Source organism: Amblyomma mixtum, chromosome 2, assembly GCF_055824585.1.
Source record: "Amblyomma mixtum isolate Tamu chromosome 2, ASM5582458v1, whole genome shotgun sequence".
Lineage (NCBI taxonomy): Eukaryota > Metazoa > Arthropoda > Arachnida > Ixodida > Ixodidae > Amblyomma > Amblyomma mixtum.
The window spans coordinates 105400254-105413084 of NC_143013.1; the positions used below are offsets into that span (position 1 = coordinate 105400254).

The 12831-nt window shown below is 46.1% G+C and overlaps 1 pseudogene; it reads left to right on the plus strand.

Moving 5' to 3' along the window:
- Positions 1-10593: 10593 nt before the first annotated feature.
- LOC149360422 (uncharacterized) lies at positions 10594-12537 on the plus strand (annotated as a pseudogene).
- Positions 12538-12831: the final 294 nt, after the last annotated feature.

The window sequence follows — 12831 nt, forward strand, 5'->3', positions numbered from 1 at the left end:
TTGGGAAAACCAAACAGTCTTGCAAAAGTCTGGCGTGTGTATAGGATCTAAAGTAGCCCCGGTGCTCAGCAGCATCTTCCTTAGTCATGTTGACAAGGAAGTGGCGAATGAATTGGCAGGTGGTTTTATACGCATTTTTAGGTATGTTGATGATTACCTTGTGATTGTGAAGTCCCCTCAGGCAGAAATCGTGTCAAGTGTTTTAGATTGTTTTGTAAAGAAAGGGTCCGGACTGAAATTTACGCATGAAATTCCTCAGCATAACACATTACAATTTTTGGACTTACTGCTGGTCTTCGAAAAAGACCACGTGTGCTGGCAATACTCCCCTCGGAGTGAGAAGCCCCTGCTGAACTATAGGTCTTGCCACTCGAAACTAGTAAAAAACGGGATAGTAACAGGGTGCATGAGTATGGCGTTAAAGAAATCCTGTTCTCACAAAATGATGACTAGCCTCTGCGCCCAGGTACACCGCTGTAAGCAGGCCGGTTTCCCAGACTCAGTTCTTGTGTCGTGTGCGGAAAAGATCCTGAAAAAATTGAAAACCGCCGAACGGGACTCTGAGCAGCGCGCCAGTGTGGACGATAGAACAAAGAATATAGCTGTAATGCTGTACGTACATTCCCTTTCGCACAGATTCAAGAAAGTGGGGGCCAAGTATGGTGTCAACGTTGTGTTCTCGGCACCTAATAAGGTAGGCAAAGTGGGGGCAGCTGTTCAAAGGAAGAGGGATGGAATGGGAAAGAAAACAGGGTGTAAAATTAATCATGCAAACAGGTTCGTCTCGTGTAAGGTTGCTGTGGTCTACCAGATTCCTCTGTCTTGTGGCTGTACTTATATTGGCCAGACAGGTCGCTGCATTAATGTACGGCTTTCGGAGCACCAAAATTCTTTGGGGAAGAGTTCAACAAACTTGGCCAAGCATTGTCTCGAGTGTAAGTGCACCCCGTTTTTCGTTGACACCGAAATCTTGTTCATACATAACGATCGTAGCACGAGGGAAGTAGCAGAGGCATTTCATATCTTGAGGAAAGGAAACAGATGTGTCAGCCAGCCTTCAGTAGCATTGTCCTCTAAGGAAATGAAGTTGCTTAACAGTGGTTAGCACCGATAATCACACGTGCCTTTAGGAGACATTTTATTACCCGATAAGTGTATTTTTGACAAAGCGCATGCGCGCGCTTTCTTGACGCCCTGCCTTGAAAAGCAGCGTGTTTTTCCAATAAACTTAGTTGCAAGTTCAGCGCCGTGTGTGTCTACTCTCCGTTCTCGTCCTGTGTCCTTGCGCTGTTTTTATTACAAGATGCTTAACCAACTCGCCCAAACTGCCATTTTACTACAGGTCAAAACTGTATTTTCAGGACTACCTGGAACGTGGGCTGAGGTGCCCTGCCTGCCAAGAGGTGATGACAGCGCCTCAACGGCAGAAGAAATCTTTAACGCAATTCAAGGTAATTCGTCAGCACCGTCACCCATCGCCAATATTGATGAAGACCTGGAGCCCTCGGCAACAAGTCCTGGTCAACCTGCCAGTCAGGAAGACATCACATTGAGCGAGCCACCCTCAAAACGGTCAAAGAAAGGAAGGGGTTGTGACACTTTCAAGCAGCAGCTCCTTTCACAGCTGGGCAAGCACAGCACAGAAAATGAGGCTTTTGGGCAGTCTATAGATATGACCTTGACAGGATGCCAGAGAGAATTGCCTCTCGCTTGAAAGTTAAAATAATGGAACTCATAGCAGAATTTGACCAGTGTGATGCTTAATTTTAAGATATACCTTTTGAAGCGTAGGTAACAGCAAAGATATCAAGATATCTGCGCTCGATAAGAGCAATGAAACTCCGAAGACAACACAACGTGTCGAAAGAAATGTTCATTTGTGCGTATAAATGTCCTCCGATGTATGTTAAACGTATCAGAGCTTTCTCGGTAACATTGGAGGTAGTCGCTCCACCGGAAACTACTTTGTATTTAAGGGCACAGGGTAAGCCCTATACTTCCCATGCATTTTAGGCCATGTTGAGGTACATGTTTCTCGCCAACTAATAGGTGTACCCTGGTAATATATATATCATTTTGTTCCAAATTTTGCGCTCTTTTTACTGAACTAGAATAATTGAAATGTGTTGAACATTTTATTTTTAATGAAATTTCTAACTGTAGTACATAAATTTCGGCTTTCTGTTCACATTTGAAAATTCATAACGGAAAAACTACTAAGTAAAATTGCTTAATTCTAGTTCAGTAGTTGCCAACACTTATGTAGATGGTTGCAAAAGAAAATCAGCTGTCTGTCTTGAAAGACATTGGAAATAATGGTACCTTTGTAAGAAAAAAAACAGTTTCGAGATAATTGAGCCTAAAGTTATGTTATGTTATGTTAGGTTTAATGGCACATAGGCCAGCTAAGGCCATCATGCGCCAAACACAAGGTATAATAATTTCTGTGCGATTTAATAAAAATGTGAAAAGGTGATCAGTGGTGTAAAGGGCCTAAAAATTTACCTATCTACTAATAACAGAGAAAAAGATTTAAGAATTGCTAAAGGTAAAAGCTTTAAAAAGGTCAGGTAGCCTCAGCAGCCATCCTTGGCTGGGCGAGGATGTCGAGGAACCCGACCAATCAAATAAAAGCCTCAGCCCTTTCTTCACGAGTGAGGAAATGGCTGAGGGACATCATGTGAAGCTGTGGGTCATGATTTATATTTTGTTGAGAAAACCTGCTTCAGTTAAAAACTTAAAAACACAAGATATGTCCACAATTGCATTATCGCCTATGAGTAGCGCTGGGTGGAAAGGAATGGTTTGCGTGTAAAACAGAGAAAAGCACTTTTTCCTTAGTTTTTCGAGTTTAGAACATGAAAATAAAATGTGGTTAACTGTAAGTTCACCTCCACATGCACAAACTGGTTTATCTTGTTTCGTGAGCAGAAAGTTGTGTGTAAGGTGCGTGTGACCTATACGGAGACGGCAGATAATCACTTCTTTGAAACGTTCTTGGTGTACACATGACTTCCATTCTCCTAAAACAGGTTTTACCAAATGTAGTTTATTGTTTATTTCACTATTCCAAGCAGATTGCCATTTTTGCCTTGCTTTAAGATTTACTAAGTTTATGCAGTCTCGATGCGGCACATTTACATTTTTTATTTGCTTGTCACGTGCTTGGGCAGCGCATAAATCTGCTCTCTCATTGCCTTCTATTCCTACATGACTCGGGACCCAACATAGTTTTATGTTGTGTCCTTTAGCTGTGGATGTTACTATGTTGTGTATGATGTCACCGAGTAGAGGAGTGATAGCATTTCGAGAGTGGAGAGCTGTAAGCACACTTAAGGAGTCTGTATAAATGATACCGTTCTTGACGTTCTCGTTTACTATTTTTTCTATGGCAACATATACGGCGTAACATTCGGCAGTGAAAACAGATGCACACTGCGGAAGTCTTACTGTTTCCTCCCAATTCCCTCGTACTACCGCGCTTCCTACATAATTATCTGTTTTTGAACCATCAGTATAAAATTCTGAAAAGCTACTGTATTTTTCTTTCAGTGCAAGAAATTCTTGTATGATATGCTGTTGTGGAGTTTTCTTTTTACGGAACTGTGTAAGTGTGAAGTCGCAGATTACAGGAAAATTGTACCATGGAGGTAGTGGGTCTCGTCTTCAGGCAACGTCAGGTAGTGTGTCCTGCATATCGAGATTTTGGCACATCTCTTCAAAACGCAAGAGCAGTGGCCTGGTAGCTTGAGGTTTGTTTGCAAATATTATTCTAGAAGGACATTTTGTTACAACCGGATAGCAGATGTGTTTTGGTAGTGACCGTACTTTAAGGACATATGCACACGTTAGAGTGGTTCTTCTAATTTCTAGTGAGGGTTCATTTGTTTCTACATAGAGGCTTACTATGGGGGATGTCCTGTATGCACCGCATGAGAGGCGCAAGCCTGAGTTATGTACTGAATCTAATTTTTTTAGGTAAGATGGTCTTGCTGAGCCGTACACAATGCACCCATAATCCAAGGATGAACGTACCAACGAGCGATATATGTGCAGAAGACATGTTCTATCAGACCCCCAATGTTTCCTTGAGAGTACTTTGAGTATGTTTAAAGATTGCGAGGCTTTCTTTTTTAGTGTGTTTATGTGCGGTAGGAATGTAAGTCTTTTGTCGAATGTTATGCCTAGAAATTTATGTTCTCCTTTTACTGGCAGTATAGTTCTGTTCAAATTTAGGGTAGGGTCATTCTGCAAGCCTCTTTTTAGTGAGAAAAGAATCGCTACTGTTTTCTATGGGGAAAACTTAAAACCATTTCTATCTGCCCATATCACTAGTCTGTTTAATGTTAGTTGTATTTGCCTCTCACAGGTTGATAAGCTGGAGGATGTACATGCAATCTGAAGGTCATCGACATAGACTGAATACATAATGGACTTTGGAATGAAATTTGCTAGCGAATTCATTTTTATGACGAAGAGTGTAGTGCTTAGAATGCATCCTTGCGGTACTCCATTTTCTTGAATGAAGTTCCTCGAAAGTGTTGAACCCAGGCGTACCTGAAATGAACGGTCGGACAGAAAATCTTTCAGGCAGTTCAGCATCCTTCCACGGATACCTAGATCTGCTAGGTCGCGGAGAATGCCAAACCTCCAGGTAGTGTCGTAAGCTTTTTCCATATCAAAGACTGCCAAACAGTGTTGTTTATGAATGAAAGCTTCTCGTACTGTGTTTTCAAGGCGGACAAGATGGTCAGTTGTTGAGTGTGCTTTTTTAAATCCACATTGGTGGACGTCCAGAAGTTCACGGGATTCGAGGATGAACATTAATCTAGTATTCAATACGCTTTCAAAACATTTTGCAAGACAACTTGTGAGTGCTATAGGCCTGTAACTATCAGGGGAGGTTGATGGTTTTCCATGTTTCAGGAGAGGGACAATTATTGCTTTTTTCCAGGTGTCCGGTATTTTTCCTGATACCCATATTTTATTAAAAAATCTTAAAAGTGCCTCTATGGCAGGTTCCGAGAGATGAGCTAGCATTTCATAATGTATTTCGTCTGGGCCGGGTGCAGTCATTTTACCGGCGGACAGTACTTTATGGATTTCCTGAAGAGTAATTGGGTTATTGTAAGGCTCCTTGGTACTGCTGTTAGTTGGGAGTCTTTGTTTTTCGGCTGTGTTCTTATACTTTAAGAATGACTGTGTATAATGCGAGGAACTGGAAATTGTAGAGAAATGTTCTCCTAGTATGTCTGCTTGTTCACCGATGCTTGTTTGGGTACCAGGGGGTGTCAGAAAAGGAATTGTGAATGGGGAGAAGCTGCCATTTAGTTTACGAACTTGCTCCCACATTTTTTTGGAACTGATTGTACTATTTATGGATGATATAAGGTTTTCTTGTGTTGGGTATCGTCGAAAAATTCCCCAGGCTTTATTTTGTTTCTTTTTAGCTTCTTTACATTCTTGTGTATACCAGAACTTGTGGTTTTGTCTTACCACTCCCGAGGACTGAGGAATCGCTAGGCGCGCAGCAGCTATGATACAGGTTGTGAAGATTTCATTCAGTTCGTCAACGCTAAGGCTATCGGAGTATATATTATCCAGGCTGGCCTTTTCTCGAAAGAGTGACCAGTCGGCTAAGTGTAGTTTCCAACGGCGAGGTTTACTTTGGATGATTAAAGGTGACGATGGTATGCTGATAATTACTGGCAAATGGTCACTTCCATAAGGGTTGTCCAGGACTTCCCATTTAAAAACTGTAAAAACTGACGGTGAACTAAAAGATAAATCTAAGGGGCTAGTTTTTCCAGTACTTGGAGAGCAATAGGTGTGCTTTCCTGTATTGAGTAGGCACACATTGTTGCACAGTATAAAATCTTCTAAAATGCGACCTCTAGTATCAGTTTGATCACTTCCCCAGAAGGAGGAGTGGGCATTAAAATCTCCGACTAAAAGATATGGCTCTGGTAGTTGTTTTAAAAGTTCTTCCATGTCCTCAAGTGTTACTGTTATATGTGGTTCAAGATAGATGGAACATATTGTGATCGTTTTAAAATGAAGAACGGTGACTGCAACAGCTTCATATTTAGTCTGAAGTTTGACTTCGCGAGCTGCAACACCACTCTGAACAACGATAGCAGCGCCTCCAGAGAGCCGACATGCTTGCTGTCGGTCGCAACGAAACACTTGATATTTTTTTCAGAATGTTTTTGTGTTGCGGGCCTAAATTGGTCTCTTGTAAGCAAAAAATGACTGGGGAAAGTGAAATTAAAAGATCTGTTACATCACTGTAGTTTTTTATAAGTCCTCTACAGTTCCATTGGATTAAAAAAGCCATTTTTGTTGTTTTCTTGTTTTTTTTTTGGAAAGATTGAGCTGAAACCTAAGTTTCTGGCTTTTCGGGTCCCGTTATTCTGGCCCGTCCTTTGCGACACTCGAGTGAGCTGTGCCGCCCGAGCGGGACGGACGTGCCAGGGGTGACATCCATCACCTCGGAGGAGGTGCTGGAAGCCCGCGAGGAAACCGTGCGTGTGCGGGTTTCAGGCCTCCCACGGCGGGGAGTAGCCTGGTTGTCCGCCGACTCAAGGGACGGCTGGACCTTTTTGGGAGACGACAGGGCAGCTTTCGCTGTCCCTGCCTGGGGCATTGATGGCGCTGCCTGTGTCCCGGTAAACGAGACTTGGGCAGGTGCCTGATTGCGGTGTGATGCACCGCCCCTGCGCACCACATCCGCGAAGTTTGTCCTAGCTGTGAAGGCGAATGGATTAGACTGTGAAAATCGTTTACGTGCTTCTTTGAATGAAATGTTTTCTTTTGTTTTCAATGTTATGATTTCCTTTTCCATCTTCCATGATGGGCAAGACCTAGAATACGCTGGGTGTTCGCCTTCGCAGTTTGTGCAGTGTGGTGATGCTTGACAGTTCTCGGATTTATGTTCTCTTGATGCACATTTTGCACATGTTTGATGGCCACGGCAACTCTGGGAGCCATGACCAAACCTCTGGCAATTAAAACACCGAAGGGGGTTTGGAATGTAGGCGCGAACTCGGATTTTTTCATAGCCAACTTGAATAGATTCAGGGAGTGTGCTACAGGCAAAAGTGAGTACTAAGTGTTTGGTTGCTATTTCCTTGTCATCTTTTCTGATTTTTATTCGGTGCACATTTACAACATCTTGGTCACTAAGACCTTCCAACATTTCCTTTTCGGTGAGCAAAAGAAGATCATTTTCAGAAATTACACCTCTGACAGTGTTCAGGGATCGGTGTGCAGTGACAGAGACTGCAACCTCCCCAAAAGACACAATGTTTGGCAGTTTTTCATGTTGCGTGTTATCTTTGATTTCGAGCAATAGGTCACCACTTGCTAGTTTTGTTACCCTGTAGCCGGGGCCCAAGGCATCTGACAGACTCTTAGTAACTATGAATGGGGATATCTTTCTGGCTGGTTGCTCTGTTATTTCGCTATGAATAACATGATACTTTGGGAACGTTTCTTTTCTGTTGAGGAACTGAGCTGTTGCATCGGTCCGCCCTCTTTTGAGAGGGCGATCAGGTTTTGAAAGGGGGGGAGCCATAAAAAATTGATGTTTTTCGGTCATGGTGCCAGCCACCCACCATGGAGTCCAACAAGGGGACGCGACAGGAACTTGAAAGAAAGTCCTGCCTATGCCAGCTGTACACCTTAACTATAACCTAATATGACTCAACTCAGGGTAGTTGGTCACACACGGTTAACCCTCGCCGCCAGGAAAAAGAGGAAAAAACGAAGAAGAGAGGAGGATACAGGAGAGTTGTAAGAAAGGAGATAGGAAAGTGAAAGATGGAGAGGAGAACAGGAAAAGGCGACTGCCGATTTCCCCCGGTCGGGTCAGGCCGGAGGTGCCGTCTACAGGAAGCTGGGGCCAAAGTGGTGTGTTGCCTCCGCCGAGGGGCCTTAAAGGTCCAAACGCTCGGCATCGACTCAACCACCAGGATCCCCTTTTCCCCGGACACGGCGATGCCACGCACGGCTAAGCGCGGATGCTCGGGTCCGTGGTGACGCATTGTTCACCATCATCCCCCTGTGGGGATGTCCCTGCGGATGCTCGGGTTAACCCCGTGGTGTCGCCACTCACCAACGTCTGCATGCTGCAGACGCCTCCCTGCTGGGAGAGCCTAAAGTGAAAAAAGATGTTAAAAACAATTTTTTATTTGCACAAATACATTCATAGCCATTGGTTTAATAGCCCCCTACTTCGTAGTCACTGTCGCAGTCAATATTTAGCGTTTGGGCTTGTAATTTTGCTTGCCGGGCCTCTTTTGTCAGCTGTCGTGGTGCTCGGTCCACAAAGTACATACGCTTGTGGTCAGCTTCCCTCAGCCACTCGATGGTGCGGCGCCCTGGGTTCAATCCACACGCCTTCAAAACGTTGGCCCCTGCGATGCTACCATCATTAAATGAAATAACAGCGTCCAGTGCTGCCATCCAAAGGGTCTGAAGCCTAACAAACGCTCGCTTTGTCAGAATTTCGGTGAGCTCAACCCTTCCACCGCACTTCCACAACTCTGTAATTGCGGCACAAATGCCGTCCATGTTCGTTAAGGCATATTCGCTGCTGCTCTGTAGCACATCCTTTTCCTTGAAGCACACAGAAAATCTTGAAAGCTTCGATGTCGAGGAGGTGGCGCGTTCGGCGTCTCATTAGGTCATGGACATCATTTTGATTTTGCACGATGAGTGTAACGGTTGCCGTGAAATTCGCGCCTGCCGAAGGCCTTCTTTGCTCTAGGCATCTCATCTTATCAACAACAACCAACACCGGCACAAAGTACAATACTCATCGGCAAGGAAAGCACTCGTACGCAGCTGCATGAAAGTTGCAGAAACGTGGAAAAAACGTGTGCAGCGTCTCAGGATTATCTTGGCTAAAAAAGAGAGCTGAGCAATAGTTGGCAAACAATTTTTTATATGTAGCTGATTTCAGACAAGCTTTCAAATCAGGTGGTGGACGTTTTGGTTGAAAAAATTGGCGATAAACGCCGAGGGTATCCGGAAAGAGGGCGTAGCCGCTGACTACTTGGTTTCGGAAAAAGCGTTTTTCAGCCCGAAATATGGCTTTCTGAGGAAACTGCGATCATGGAACATGTGTAGAAAGAACGGAGCTTCTCAACTTGCAAAAGAAAAAAAAACTATTTTTTTTCTAATTTTATCTTACCCTGTGCCCTTAAGTCCATCATATCGTTCCAGGATCCAGTAGGGACGGTAACAGCTACGTATTAAGGGCTAACAACATGGACACCTTATAGGCGTACGGACAAGGGCGTAAGCTGAAGCCCGCCTGCGCATGCGGGTCGCAGAAATCTGTACATGTCAGATACCAGCGCCTGCGCACGGGTGCTCGCGCGCACCTCGGAAGCAGCGGTCAGGTTGACAGCAATCAGACGACCGCGGGGCTTTCACGGACTCTTATTTCCACCTCTTTAAGCTCATTGAGCTTTCCTTAAGTTTCTCTTGGAATTATTCCAGCTCCCCAACCATATCTTTTTCGCAGCTTGACATTTTCTCAGTCGTCTCGCGAGGGGGAATGAGCCAGCACCAGGACCATGGAGATGCACGCCTCTTTTCGACGTCCGTAGCGGCGCGGTGCTGGGTGCGCAGGCGCTCCGCACGTACGCCGAGGAAGTGTTCCTCGAGTTGCGGGTTTAGTTTTTTCTATAGTCTTCTGCGGCGAACTGGCATGTGCAGCCATACACGTCCAATCATTTGCACTCCCTGTCGAGTTGTCGACGATTGTAGCGACGCGCATCGCAGTGCTAATATGTCGTTGAACCAAACAGCCATTCTTCCGGTGTTTTCTGCGCGCTAAGTGTCGGCGGTGACGTCAAGGTTCCGCTCTTCCGTGACGCAACACAGAATTGCTCCAAGCACGGTCTTGGCTTCCTTGACGAGCACACGCTGCAGTAGTGCTATTGTGATGTCACTTGCACCACGTTGCGCTAGGGCAGGTTGACATCTTATGTATTCCGCTCTGTATCGGCATGCGTGGCTAGCATATCAGAATTGCCGTGCGAAAGTGTGGCTTTAGGCCGGTGGTCTGTTGATCAGACTCATTTGTCTTTTAGGAGAAGTTACTAGTGGCCGACCAATTAAAGAGCATGCTATCTGACGACGCCCTTCGCTATGTAACCTTGCAGGAGGGTGACGGGTGGAAGAAAGCACCAGCGCTTGCCGCGTTCTTACAAACGTTCGATGAGGCGCAGGGAAAAAACAGTGCAGTCAAAAGGCACGAGCCGAGAGTTGTGGCAAGCCACAGTGTGCGAGAAGGAGAGCGAGAGGCGGGGTACACGCAGCCGCCAGACGGAAAGCCGAGGCACAGGGGGTGCTTCTCGTGCGGGTCAATGGGGCATAGGAAGGCTGAATGTCCTCGCGGCGTGGGACAAGCTGCCCTGAAGGCACCCCGCGCAAAAAAGGGGAAAGCCTCTCTGCACGCGTAGCGACACAGGAAGGAGTAGCGGCACAAAGTGAGCTGAAGCCTATTTCCTTGGCCTGTCAGAATAGGCGGATTAATGCGATTCTTGACACGGGGCTGAAATTACGGTAGTGCGCGAGAGCATGGTACCCCACCAGTTCGTTAAGACGCATGGAGCCATTGAGTTGGTATCGGCTTTCGGGGAGAAGGTGCAGGCCAAACTTGCGATTGTTCCACTCACGGTAAGCTGCGACTAAGGCATTTTCACAGACATCAAAGAGGCAGTGCCGATGGTATGCACCCTGACCGACAAACTGGTGTTGAGGACAGACTGTTTGCTCTCAGAGGAAGCCTGGCAGTCGCTTAAGGACGAATATGATATGAAAGGCTTGGTAGCAATAAGCAATGTCGAGGGCACAGACCATACGGGAGTCGAATTAATGGAGCAGGTAGTAGGTGCGCAGGAAGAAGCAGTCGGGGAAGTCGCCACAGTGCGTGAGGTGAAATGACGCATGATAAAGTGAATTATGCAGGAACGCTGTGCGTGGACGATCGGGCGCGCTACGATCAAAAAGTCGCCCTTTGTGGTGTGGACCCGTTTCAACTATGTGAGAGTGATTACGTTACAGACGTGAACCTGTGGCCGCGAGTTGACGCAGCAGACATCGAGTTCCTTGTCTTGAGTACCAGCTTTATCACCCGCCAGCAACTAAAGGCACGGAAAGCATTAGAAGGCCACAATTTTGTGACTAGCGGTTGGGTGCGCGAGCCATGCGTGAAGAATGTTTCTTCCGACTCTGTGATTGTCAAGACAAAGGTACGTTGAGATGTTTTGTTCTGTTAGCAGAGTGTAATACTGTATTTTCTGTCCAGGTCAACAATTCGCAGAGCCTCAACAAGCCACCTGTTGAAGCGTGGATTCTCTGCAAGAAAGACGGCGACGTCGTTGCCGCACACTGCACTTGCATGGCCGGGAACGGCGAGGCGTGCTCCCATGTGGCGGCACTGCTCTTTTACGTCGAGTATGGCGTGCGCGTGCGGCAGGAGCGCTCATGCACGGACGGCGCTAACGCCTGGCTGCCGACACATATCAGGAAAGTGGAGGTGAGGCCGATTGCCGCTATGGATTTTGCGTCATTGGCGATGAAAAAACGACGCTTGGGTGCCGGCGCCAGTACGACTTGTGCGCCTAAAGCCTCTGCCCTGCCATCAGCGCCCACAGAAGACGAGTGGACGAGCTTTTTCACCGCCGTGGTCGCTTCAGGTCACCGGCCAGCTGTGGCAAGCACAGATCCAGCCTTCAGCGACATGTATGTGCCAGCAGTGAGACGCTGCAAAGGGGCCGATCTTCGACGACTGTACCGCCTATCGGCTCAGAAGCTAAGCCATCATGAGCTTCTGAAGGAATGCCATGAGATACATGACAAGCTTGAAATAAGTGAGGAAGCTGTTTGCAGCATCGAATCAAGGACAAGGAGCCAGCATATGACCACTCAGTGGTTCTCATACAGAGCAGGAAGGGTGAAAGCTTCAACCCTGTATGATGTTTGTCATACTAAAGTTGATGCCCCATCCTTGAGCCTGGTTAAGCGTATCTGCTATCCACATGATAACAAGGCTACATCACCTGCCATTAGGTATGGTAGGCAAAATGAGCCCAATGCACTGAAAAAATATAAAGAACGAGCAGCTGAACTTCACATAGGAGCACAGTTTCAGGAAGCTGGGTTTTTAATCTCACAGCAGCACATCTTTCTGGGTGCGACACCCGACATGCTGGTACTATGTGAGTGTTGTGGCAGAGGACTAGTAGAAGTTAAATGTCCATGGACAGTAAAAGACGGACGGTTAGCCGACCTGCTGTCCGACTGCAACAGCTGCGTAGCTGAATGCGACAATACACTTCAGCTGAAGACCAGGCACCGGTACTACCACCAAGCACATTGTTTGTCTGGGAAAGAGAATACATTGACTTTGTTCTATGGAACCAGAATGAAATGAATGTTGAGAGAGTAAGGCTAGACAAGAAGTTCTTGGAACTTTTAATCCACGCGTACGCCACGCACCGCGGCCGCCGGCCGGAGTAGTACAACTCCCAGGTGAAATCGGTCTATTCTGTTGATCCTTATAACTAAGGCATACAGAACTACGGCAGCACTTAACGTAATGGCTAATATTTCCCTTGTACAATTAAAAATTCAACTTAAAAGGGAAATATCTAAAATAATGCAAGGAAACAAACCTTTTGAGTTTAAGGATCAGATTTTTGCAGGAAAAGATGTAGCAAATAAGTTTGATCTATGGGTGTATCATCCGGCAGAAAATTAGCCTATGAATACACAACACAAAGGCATGCAGGCTGCCCTAGAGATGTGACAGCT